This window comes from Globicephala melas, chromosome 4, assembly GCF_963455315.2.
Source record: "Globicephala melas chromosome 4, mGloMel1.2, whole genome shotgun sequence".
Taxonomy (NCBI): domain Eukaryota; kingdom Metazoa; phylum Chordata; class Mammalia; order Artiodactyla; family Delphinidae; genus Globicephala; species Globicephala melas.
The window spans coordinates 128,924,472-128,936,569 of NC_083317.1; the positions used below are offsets into that span (position 1 = coordinate 128,924,472).

General features: G+C 37.7%; 1 protein-coding gene across 5 annotated transcripts in view; it reads right to left on the bottom strand.

The window, feature by feature from the left end:
• The window catches only part of PPP2R3A (protein phosphatase 2 regulatory subunit B''alpha), a 222,679-nt gene that overhangs the window by 168,801 nt on the left and 41,780 nt on the right, over positions 1 to 12,098 (bottom strand). The window contains exon 2 of one of the 5 annotated variants that reach the window (XM_060298583.2): positions 2,748 to 2,776. The exons of 3 other annotated variants lie outside the window; for them this stretch is intronic. The gene's annotated coding sequence lies outside the window, so the exon portion shown is untranslated. Of the gene's footprint in view, positions 1 to 2,682; positions 2,781 to 12,098 lie in introns of those variants that run through there. One more of the 5 variants, XM_060298584.2, reaches the window with a different exon arrangement.

Here is a 12,098-nt window from a genome sequence, read left to right on the forward strand (position 1 = left end):
GTTGTTAGATGTGTATATGTTTCTAATTGTTATATCTGCCAGATGGAGGGACACAAACTATCATAGAATACGTATAACTTACTCACTTTGCTGTACAGCAGAGACTAACACAACATTGTAAATCAACTATACTCAATAAAAAAATTAATTTAAAAAAAGAAAAAAAAGAATAAAAGAAAAAAATTAAAGAAACAAAACAGAAAGGTTTAATCAATGTTCCTACTTAATCAATAAATACTGAGTGCCTACTATGTGCCAGGCACTTGCTAAGTGCTAGAGATACAGCAGTGAATACAGTCCCTGTACCTACTGAACTGACAATCTAGCTGGAAAAAGAAAAACAACACATAAGTAAACATATAACTTAGATGGTGGTATGTGCAATAGAGAAAAATGAAGTGGAGCAAGGGCTTAGAAAGGATGAGAGGGTACTGTGTTACAAAGGGCAGTCAGGGAAGACCTCACTGACATCTGAACAGAGATCTGAAAGAAGAGAGGGAGCAGGTTGAGGAGGTATTTTGGGCTAAAACATCTCAGGCAGAATAACCATAAGTAAAAAGGCTCTGAGGTATGAGTATGCTTGACTTACTACAAGAATGACAAGGAGACTAACATGAACAGAGTAGAGAAAGCAAGGGGGGCAGTGTGAGTGACGAGGTCAGAAAGGAAAGGTAGGACACTAAACCATGCAGGGTCTGTAGACTATTAAGATGAATTTGGCTTTACTCTGAGTGAGCTGGGATACAACTGATGTCTACTGAGCAGAGAAATGACATGATCAGATTTATATTTTTTTTTTAGTTAGTTATGTAACATCTTTATTTGAGTATAACTGCTTTACAACGTTGTGTTAGTTTCTGCTGTATAACAAAGGGAATCAGCTATATGTATACGTATATCCCCATATCCCCTCCCTCTTGCATCTCCCTCCCACCCTCCCTATTCCACCCGTCTATGTGGTCACGAAAGCACTGAGCTGATCTCCCTGTGCTATGCAGCTGCTTCCCACTAGCTAATTATTTTACATTCGGTAGTGTATATATGTTGATGCCACTCTCTCACTTCGTCCCAGCTTACCCTTCCCCCTCCCCGTGTCCTCAAGTCCATTCTCTACATCTGTGTCTTTATTCCTGTCCTGCCCCTAGGCTCATCAGAACCATTTTTTTTTTTTAGATTCCATATATATGTGTTAGCATAAAGTATTTGTTTTTCTCTTTCTGACTTACTTCACTCTGTATGACAGACTTTAGGTCCATCCACCTCACCATAAATAACTCAATTTCATTTCCTTTTATGGCTGAGTAATATTCCATTGTATATATGTGCCACATCTTCTTTATCCATTCACCTGTCGATAGACACTTAGGTTGCCTCAATGTCCTGGCTATCGTAAATAGTGCTGCAATGAACACCGTGGTACATGACTCTTTTTGAATTATGGTTTTCTCAGGGTATATGCCCAGTAATGGGATTGCTGGCAGACTTACATTTTAAATTGGTAATTTTGGTTTCTGTGTTCAGAGGAGATTGCAGAGGAGCAAGATAAGAAGAAACAAGTCAGGGGCTATAGCAATAAACCAGGCAAGAAGGCTGGGGGCTTGAACCAGGAGAGGAACACTGGAGACATTTAAACTGTATGTATTTCAAAGGTAGAGCTGATATGATTTGTTGAATGATAGAATGTGCAATATTACTGCACCAAGAAAGGTGCAGTAAGGCCACAATAGGAAGGAGATGATGACAGCAGAGAAGGAGAGCATGAGTTTAACTGTACCATCAATTGCATCTGCATTTTAATGATAAAAACCTTTACCCATTTAATAATGAGAAACAGAACTTCATTGTTTTCATTTTTATTTCTTCAATCCTAGAAAATTCTGTTTATTTTCCTTATTTGTTATATTTCTTCTTTGGTAAATTTTCTATTCATATCCTTTGTTTATTTATGTATTAGAGACAGTGAAATCAGATACAATTTATACAATTAATTCAAGAAGAACCCTTTCTTTTGTTGAATTCTTATACTGTTTAGGGTATATTTCCTGGCTCTTTAGATTCAATGATTATTACTCTGTTTTTATGCCAAGCCTACACTATCATAATTACTGTTGTCTTACTAAGTTTTACTACCTGGCTTTTTTCCCTCCTATTTCTAATTATGATTTGTTTTTACACTTCAAATATTCTTTGATGGTCTTCCAGATGAGTTTCTGCATTGTCAAGTTTTAAGAAAAATCCTATAGGAATTTGATTATAATTGTAATAAACTTGTGAATTATTTTGAAGGAACACTGATATCATTATAATATTCAGATTTTCCTTCCACAAATATACAAATCTTAATTCCAATATTCCTTTCTTTTTCTTTTTTTGTGGCTTTCTTCAGGTGAGTCACCCCTATTCTTTTTTTTCCTTCAGTGTCTCAACTTTGTTGCTATGTGAATGGATCTTGAGCTGTTGTTTCATCCTCTACTGCCTTGTCTTCAAATCCAAGATGGTGGCTCGTATAAAACTATAAAGCTAAGTATCCTGCAGGGTGGATGAAGCTCAAGTATAAAGTTCCATAGTAAAGTTCCACAATAAAGTGAGTACCCATTAATTTTTAAGTGAAAATACAAAGGTGCCGAAGAGGAATAAGTGTTATGGGACAAAAGACTAGAACATGGCAATCGAAGGAGTTACCTTTTCAAAAGCGGTACATCCAGAAGACAGGGAAGAAACAGCACCAAACACGAAAAACTACGCACCTTTTCAGAAATCCAACATTTTGAAAAAGCTTTTGGGTAAGGGTAAAAGAGAAGGAAAATACAATGGATACTGTCAAGAAAGTATATTAGAATAACTATATGAGAGCTTTTTTTTTTTGATCTTTTTTTTTTTGGCTGCACCGTGCAGCATACGGGATCTTAGTTCCCTGACCAGGGACTAAACCCATGCCCCTGGCAGTGGAAGCTCGGAGTCCTAACCATTGGACTGCCAGGGAAGTCCCAGGACTATATCTTAATACAGGTGATAAAATTGGTCCAGAAGCAAAATGCAGAACTGTTAGAAAATTTAAATATCCAGATACCTATTAAAACCCATGTCAAATAAATTCCTAAATTGACATGAAATTTGAGAAAGTAAAGAGAAGTATTTCTCTAGGTTTGAAAATAAGCAAAACAACAAGTTGATAAAGTAACATGACAGAAAATACAAGAAAGTATTCATGTGATATTAGAATCTGAAATACTCAAGGAGGAGAGAACACTGGCCAGAGTCAGACGTATGCTTTTAGACCAGTGCTGTCTAATAAAACTTTCTGCATTGATGGAAACATTCCATATCTGCATTGATATGGCTGCCATTAGCCACATGGAACTGCTGAGTACTTAAAACGTGGCTGCTGTAACTGAAGCACTGAATTGTAACTTTATTTAAAAAATTTTAATTTTGAAATTGCTGTAGACTCACATAGAAGTTACAAAAATAATATAGAGAGTTCCTGTGTACCCTTCCCCCAGTTTCCTCGAATGGTAACATCCTATATCACCACAGTGACCCAAACCAGGAAACTGACTATTAACAGAGCTTATTTGGATACCACCAGTTTTACATGAATCACTTCTTCCTTTTCTTTCCTTCTTCCCTTCCTTTTATAGTAAGTACCACCACAATCAGGATACAGAACTACCCCATCATCCCTCAAAACCCCTCATACTACCCTTTTGTAGTCATACAGTCAACAGACCACTGAACAGTTCTCCATCATTACGATTTTGTCATTTCAAGAATGTTTTATGTGTGGCATCACACAGTATGTAAACTTTTGAGATTGGCGTCTCTCACTGAACACAATGATTTTGAGAGTCATTCACTTTACTGCATGTATCAACAGTTCATTCCTTTTTATTGCTGAGTTTATTGTATGGATATACCACAGCTTGTCTGCCCATTCACCTATTAAAGGATATTTATGTTGTTTGCAGTTTGGGTTATTACAAATAAAGCTGCTGTGAGTATTAGTGTGCAGGTTTTTGTGTGAACATGTTTTTCATTACTCTATGGTAATTAACCACAGGTTATTTACAAGTCTGATTGTTGGGTTGAACGTTAAGTGTATTTTTATAAGAAACTGCCAAACTGTTTACCAGAGTGGCTATAGCATTTTACATTCCCACCAGTAATGTATGAGAGATATGGTTGATTCCACATCCTCTTCATCCTCTTCAACATTTGTGACTGTTTTAGCCTTTCTAATAGTGTGTAGTGTTATCTCATTGGGGCTTTAACCTACATCTACATGGCTAATGATGTTGAACATCTTTTCCTGTGCTTACTGACCAGCCTCGTATCTCCCTGGAGAAGCGCTGTTTAAATCTTTTGCCTATTCAAATTAATTTTGATTAATTTTAACTTAGAAAGCCACATATGGCTAGTGGCCATCATATTATTCAGTACAGTTCCAGATAATAGGAATGCAGCTTTCAGAAATTCTGAGACTTTAAAAGAAAAAAAGAGAAGATATGGTAAAAATGAAGATTGATAGGTTTTAAAAATAAAATTTGATGAACGTGTCATAAGTAATCTTACTGAGAAAGAGAAGTGGTGGGAAGAAGAGTTAAAGAACTAATTAAAAATTTAGGTCTTTAAGTTTTGAAGGGACATGAATAGCAGAGAGAGGGAACATATAACAAAGCTAAATCCCAAGGGGTGATACCAATTTCAATAAGTTTACAGTCTAAAATGATTTGAGTTTTTTTTTTTAAAGGCCAAAGAAATGAAGATTACTTCCCTGGTATTTGGTTCAGATCTGTGGGTGTCAAATTCTGCCTTTTTATTTAGACCACGATTCAACTGATGCCCAATTGTCTGGCTGGAATCCTAGACCTGGAATCTAATCCAACTATTCTCAATCAGAGATACAATCTAACTCAGAACCACGATGCTACCTTGTGTCACTAGTAAAAGCCAGTCTGCATGGGTTTGAATCCCAACCCCGCCACTTACAGCTGTGTGGCCTTACAGAAGTTGGTTAACTTTTGTCAGCCTACTTCACCAGCAAAACAGAGATAATAATAGTACCCATCTCATGAGAGTGAGGTTAATATGTCGAATGCTTAGAACAATGCCCAAGACACAGGAAATGCTCAATAACTGTTAGCTGTTACTGGTGTAACTCACTCATCCAGCATTTTCTACTCTGAGCCAGAGGCTGGTGGGATGATACTGAATAATTCATGGTGATAGCCCTCAGCACACTCACTGTTTAATGAGGGCAACAGGGGAGGCAAGCACAACAGGGTATCAGGAGCACTAAACTGGGGCTTCTGTTTTCCCCTGTTTTGCTCTCACAATTAATACATGTTCTTCTCAGAAAAGTTAGAGAAACACTTTAATTACTCATATTACCATTCAGAAATAACCACTGTTAATATTTTTATGAATGAACATCCTGAAATTTTTCTTGTGAAAATATGTTTTACCAAAAAAACTTATTTTCTTAGGATATATTGCAAGGAGGAGAATGCTGAGTCAAAAGGGGTGTATGTGTATGCATATACTTTTTAATGGTTCTTAGATAAATATACACATCCATTTTCTGTGCTCCAGAAGATGGCAAATTTATACTTCCAATGTCAGTGTAGGAGTGAGCCCATCTCCCCACGTTCTCCTTGAGTGATACCACTCTTTAAATCTTTGCCAATTTGATAGGTGAATAAATGAAGTACACTGTTTTAATCTGAGCCTGAACATCTTTTTATTTACCTAGTAGGCATTTTGTGTTGTTCATTCACAAAGCCTTTCTTCATGCCCTTTGTCCATTTTGAAAGAGAGTATTTAAATCAGATCTAAGAGTAAGGAAAGGCTTCCCCAAATAAGGGATGTATATACCTAGTTTTAAGGGATTAATGAGAATTATTTAGACAAAAAGGAAAGGAAGAATACTCTAGGCAGAGGGAGACATACATGTGAAGGCTCAGAGGCCTAACATGGCACAGTGAGTTCAGAACTATGATAGTTCCAGCTGATTTCACCGGAGGAAGTGTACAGACATGCAAGAGGGGAGGAAACCAGAGAGCAGCAGGAACTGGACCATAGACTGTCTCGTGTGCTAACCTAAGCAGTCTGAACTTTATTTGGAAAACTATGGGAAAAGAAACAAAGACATTTAGGCTGGGAAGTAACATGATGAGGTTTATGTTTGAGAAAGATGACTCTAGTAGCTGAGTGGAGGCATGGAAATCAATTAGAAGGCTGTAATAATCCATGCAAGAAGTGGTGAGACCCTAAACCAGGAAGGTGGCAGTAACTAACAAAGAGAAGGGCACTGATTAGATAGTGAGAAAGAATTCACAGAAAAGGAGAAGAGAGTAAGAGGGAGGAATCTTGGGTTTCTCGCTTGGGTATTGGGGGACTAATGTTGTCACTTCCAACACAGACTTTTTGTTTTTGTCTTATGGGAGGCGGCCATAGAAAAGATAAGAGTTTTATTCTGAATGTGTTGTTTGAAGAGGTACCTGTGGAACATCCAAGTGGTGATGACTGCATGAAGTGTGAATATAAAAACCTGCATGTCAGCAGCAAGATCTGGGTTGAAGAGGCAGCCCTGAGAGGTCACTCAGGGTGAGTGCATAAAGTGAGAAGGGCTCTGGGCTGAGGATCACTGACATTTCTGGGTTAAAGAGAAGAACAGAATTCTTAGAGGGATCCTAAGAAGCAATTTCAAGGATGCTGAAGGAGAAACTTTCAAAATGGAGGTCACTAGTGTTGGATGCTGCTGAGAGGTTAAGGAAAAACAAAAATTACCCACTGGCTTTGCCAATGTGAAGGTCACTGGTAACCTTGGCAAGTGAGATTTCAAAAAAAAATCCCAAAGACTATGGCATAGTCCCAAAGACTATGTATGCACAAGAGTTATGTATAATTAAAAATATCTGTCTAAACGATATCTGTGAAAAGAACTCTTCTAATAAGTAAAAAAGTTCTAAATGATAAGAAAGCACTGTATCATAGTTTGAGTTTTTTTTTTCCTTAATGGCACATGCAATGAGTGTTTTACAATCTTCAATTTGGCGAAATATCGGTCTAAACATGTATGTCAGGGGTAGAAAGCAGAAAGGGAAATTAGAGTTTATATTGTGAATGTTTATGGGACTTCCCTGGTGGTCCAGTGGTAAGGAATCACCTTCCAATGCAGGGGATGCAGGTTTGATCCCTGGTCAGGAACTAAGATCCCACGTGCTATGGGGCAACTAAGCCCACGCGCCACAACTACGAGTCCGCATGCTGCAAACTACAGAGCCCACGTGATCCGGAGCCCGCATGCCACAACTAGAGAGAGAAAACCCACACACCCCAACTAGAGAAAAGCCCATGCCGCAATGAAAGATCCTGCATGCCTCAACGAAGATCCCACGTGCTGCAACTAAGACCTGATGCAGCCAAAAAAATAAAATAAAATAAATAAATATTGAATGTTTACATTTATTCCTCCTCCGGTCTTGTTGCACACTGCCTGCCCACCTCCCCCAAGGCTTTCATCTTCCCTGCTTCTTTCATCCCTGCAATGGGCCAGAGTCTGTTTTCCCAATTTCTATCTAAGTGGTTCATATGCAATTTCAGAGTTCATTCAACCCTTCCTATCACTTTCACTTTAATCAGTGTATGATTACTCTAACAAGTACCTTCCAGTGGCTCCTGGTATTCCTCCAGAGTAAACTTCCTGATGAAGTGGATTTCTTGTGAAATAAAGGTACAGAGGCAGCCGACAAGAAAAGTTTAGGAGGGAGAACTGGATTTTGAAAGATAAAAGCCTTAGCAGGTGAAGAAGAAATTAAACGGGACCTTATAAGCAAAAAGGAGTTCTACAAAGGTACAGAGATATGAAAAAAACCTTGTGTGTTTGGAGACTTAGCAGGAGTTTGGTATTGCTGAAGTTGAAATGTACAGTATGGATTTTACTGTTCTAAGGTCCTCCTCCAAACAGTAAGAACAAAAATAGGAATGTAAACTCTGTCTTCAAAGACCCTAAGTGACACCTGTAACCCCAAATCACTGTATATGAAGATAGAAAACAGCAGCAGAATGGTCAATGACTTAGCAGAGTAGAGGAGGAAAGGATACTAATGACAAACAAACCAATTCTCCCTGCACAACCCCCAAAGGCCCAGGTTAGGAGGTACCAAGTACCACAGAAAATGGGCTAGGGTAGAGGACTGAACACAGGGGACTGTTGGAAAGTATGCAAAGGAATAGAGTTCTCCCCACCACTACTCCACAAACTCAGAAAATCATCCCTCCTTCATCCTGCTAAGACAGAAATCTTATTTGCTGGTGAAAAAAACTGAACCAGAAAAGCACCAACCCCAGGGCTGTATATGAAGGAGAGGGTGGTAAAGGACTTAAAGTTGAGTAAAAGTCTACTTTCTGAGTAAGTCCACCAGCCCCCTTTCCCCTGCCCAAGTCCAGGTCACCAGAAACCAGGCTCATTACCTCTAGCTCCCAGTCCCCACTATGGATTAAAGAATCCTTTTCTGGAGATTGGAAATCCCATCTATCCACATGATCACCTTTCATGAAGCCCACTAATTGACAAATGCTACTCTAAAACAGAGAGCTTCCTCTCAGCTCTTCAGCGCCTCACTTTTATTTTAAATCAGCTTTACTGATGTATAATTTACATACAGTAAAAATGTTCATATTGTGTAGTAACCACTGTCCTAAAAAAGAAAGAACATTTACATCACCCTAAAACTATTCCTGTGCCCTTTCCCAAATCAATTCTCCTATGCTGCAATATCTGACAACTGCTGATCTGAGTCCTATCACGATACATTCATTTTGCCAGTTCTAGATCTTCACATGAATGTGATCACATGAGATGTATACTTTTTAGTCTGGCTTCTCTAACTTCAAACAATGGTTCTGAGATTCATCCATGTTATTGCATGCATCATTTGTATATACCTTTTTACTGCTTAGTAGATATTCTATTGATGTATAATTAAATATACCCAAATTTGTCTTATCTATTCAGTTAATGGACATCTGGGTTGTTTCTAGTTTGGACTATCATGAATTAAAACTGCTGTGAACCTTCAAGTAAAAGTCTTTTTGTGAATACGTGTTCATTTCTTTTGGGTAATTAACAATGGAAATACTGAGTCATGAGAAGTGTACTTTAATTTTAAAAAACCTGTAAAATAGTTTTCCAAAGTGGTTCTACCATTTTACGCTCTCATCAGCAACACCTGAGAGCTCTAGTGGCTCTACAACCTTTTGGATACTTGTCAGTTTCCTTAATTTTACCCATTTTAGCAGGTGTGAAGTGGTACCCCACTGTGGTTTTAATTTGCATTTCCCTGACGACTAATGATATTGAGTATTTTTCATATGCTTATTATTAGCAATTCAAATGTATCATTTTTTGTGAAGTTTCTATTCAAATCTTTTGGGTTGTCTTTGACTACTGAGCTCTAAAGTTCATTTACATATTTTAGATGTAGATATCTCTTGGTCTGTGGCTTCCCTTTCCATTTTCTTAGCAGTAGCTTTTGGTTTTAATTCTAATTTTATTAATCCAATTAATCAAATTCTCTTTTATAGTTAATACATTTGTATCCTGTCTTAAGATCTCTGCCTATCTTAAGGACATAGATGTTTTCTCTTAAGGTTTTTCTGGGGGTCTCAAGTTTTATGTTTAGGTCTACAATCTATTTTGAATTAATTTTTATGTATGGTATGAGCTGAGTTTGAACATCACCCAGCACCACTTGTTCAAAAGACTATCCTGTCCCCACTGAATTATGTTGGAGCCTTTGCTGAGAAGCAAATTACTATATATATGGATTTATTTCTGGATTCTCTATTCTTTTGTCTTTATAAACACCAGTGCCATTCTGTCATAATTATTGTAGCTTTATAGTAAGCCTTAAAATAATAATGTAAATCCTCCATTTTTTTCTTTTTGTTTTAGCTATTCTAGGTCCTCCACACTTCCATATCGATACTGGAATCAGTGTGCCAATTTTCACAAAGAAAACCTGCTGGGGTTTTGATTGGAATTTCATTGAATCTAAATCTCCATTTGGTAACAATGGAGACCTTAACAATATCAAGTCTCCAGTCATCACAATCCATGAATGTAGTGTATCTCTCCATTTATTTAAATGCTCTTTTATTTCTCTAAGCAATGTCTGTAAGCCTTTCATTAAATTTACTCCCAAGTATTTCATGTTTTTTGATGCTAATACAAATGGTACTGTTAGTTTAATTTCATTTTCCATTGTGTTTGTTGTTGGTATAGAGAAATACATTTGACTTATGTGTATTGATCTTGTCACTTGCCACCTGGCTAAATTCACTTATAGTATTTGAGGGGTAAATTCCTTGGGATGTTCTATATAGACAATCATATTATCTGAGACTACAGAGTTATGACTTTTTCCTTTCCAATATTTACTGCCTTACTGACTACTGCACTGGCTGGGATCTTCAGAACAATATCGAATAGAAGTGGTGAGTTCAGAAATCCTTGCCTTGTACCTGATCTTAGGGAAAAGTCTTTCACCATTAAATATGATGATAGCTGCAGGGTTTTTGGTAGATACCCTTTATCAGATTGAGAAAGTTCTCTTCTATTTCTAGTTTGTTAAGTTAAAAAAAAATCTCATAAGCTTTTTTTTTAATATGTATCTTTACTGGAGTATAATTGCTTTACAACATCGTGTTAGTTTCTGTTGTACAACAAAGTGAATCAACTATAAGAATACATATATCCCCATATCCCCTCCATCTTGAGTCTCCCTCCCACCCTCCCTATCCCACCCCTCTAGGTCACAAAGCATTGAGCTGATCTCCCTGTGCTATGCAGCAGCTGCCCACTAGCTATCTACTTTACATTTGGTAGCGCATATATGTCAATGCTACTCCCTCACTTCATCCCAGCTTTCCCTCCCCACTGTGTCCTCAAGATCATTCTCTACGTCTGCGTCTTTATTCCTGCCCTACGTGCCATTAGGTTCATCAGTACCGTTCTTTTAGATTCCATATACGTGCGTTAGCATATGGTATTTGTTTTTCTCTTTCTGACTTACTTCACTCTGTATGACAGAGTCTAGGTCCCTCCATGTCTCTACACATGACCCAATTTCATTCCTTTTTATGGCTGAGTAATATTCCATTGTATACATGTACCACATCTTCTTTACCCATTCCTCTGTTGATGGACATTTAGCTTCCTTCCATGTCCTGGCTATTGTAAATAGTGCTGCAGTGAACACTGGGGTGCACGTATCTTTTTGAATTATGGTTTTCTCAGGGTATATGCCCAGTAGTGGGATTGCTGGGTCATATGGTAGTTCTTTTTTTGATTTTGTAAGGAAACTCCATACTATTCTCCATAGTGGCTGTATCAATTTACATTCCCACCAACAGTGCAAGTGGGTTCCCTTTTCTCCACAGCCTCTCCAGCATTTACTGTTCGTAGATTCTTTGATGATGGCCATTCTGACCAGTGTGAGGTGATACCTCATTGTGGTTTTGATTTGCATTTCTCTAATGATTAGTGATGCTGAGGATCGTTTCATGTGTTTGTTGGCAATCTGTATGTCTTCTTTGGAGAAATGTCTATTTAGGTCTTCCACCCATTTTTGGGTTGGGTTGTTTTTTTGATATTGAGCTGCATGAGCTGCTTGTGTATTTTGGAGATTAATCCTTTGTCAGTTGCTTCATTTGCAAATATTCTCTCCCATTCTGAGGTTGTCTTTTCATCTTGTTTATGGTTTCCTTTGCTGTGCAAAAGCTTTTAAGTTTCATCAGGTCCCATGTGTTTATTTTTGATTTTCTTTCCATTACTCTAGGAGGTGGGTCAAAAAAGATCTTGCTGTGATTTAAGTCAAAGAGTGTTCTGCCTATGTTTTCCTCTAAGAGTTTTATATATAGTGTCTGGTCTTACATTTAGGTCTTTAATCCATTCATAAGGTGGTTTAATACTGTTAAATATTTATTCTGCATCTGTTGAGATGCTCACATAATTTTTACCTTTTATTTTGTTAATGTGGTGGAACAGGGGTGAGAGAACTGAAATTCATATCAGGAAAGCAAGACATAAGGTT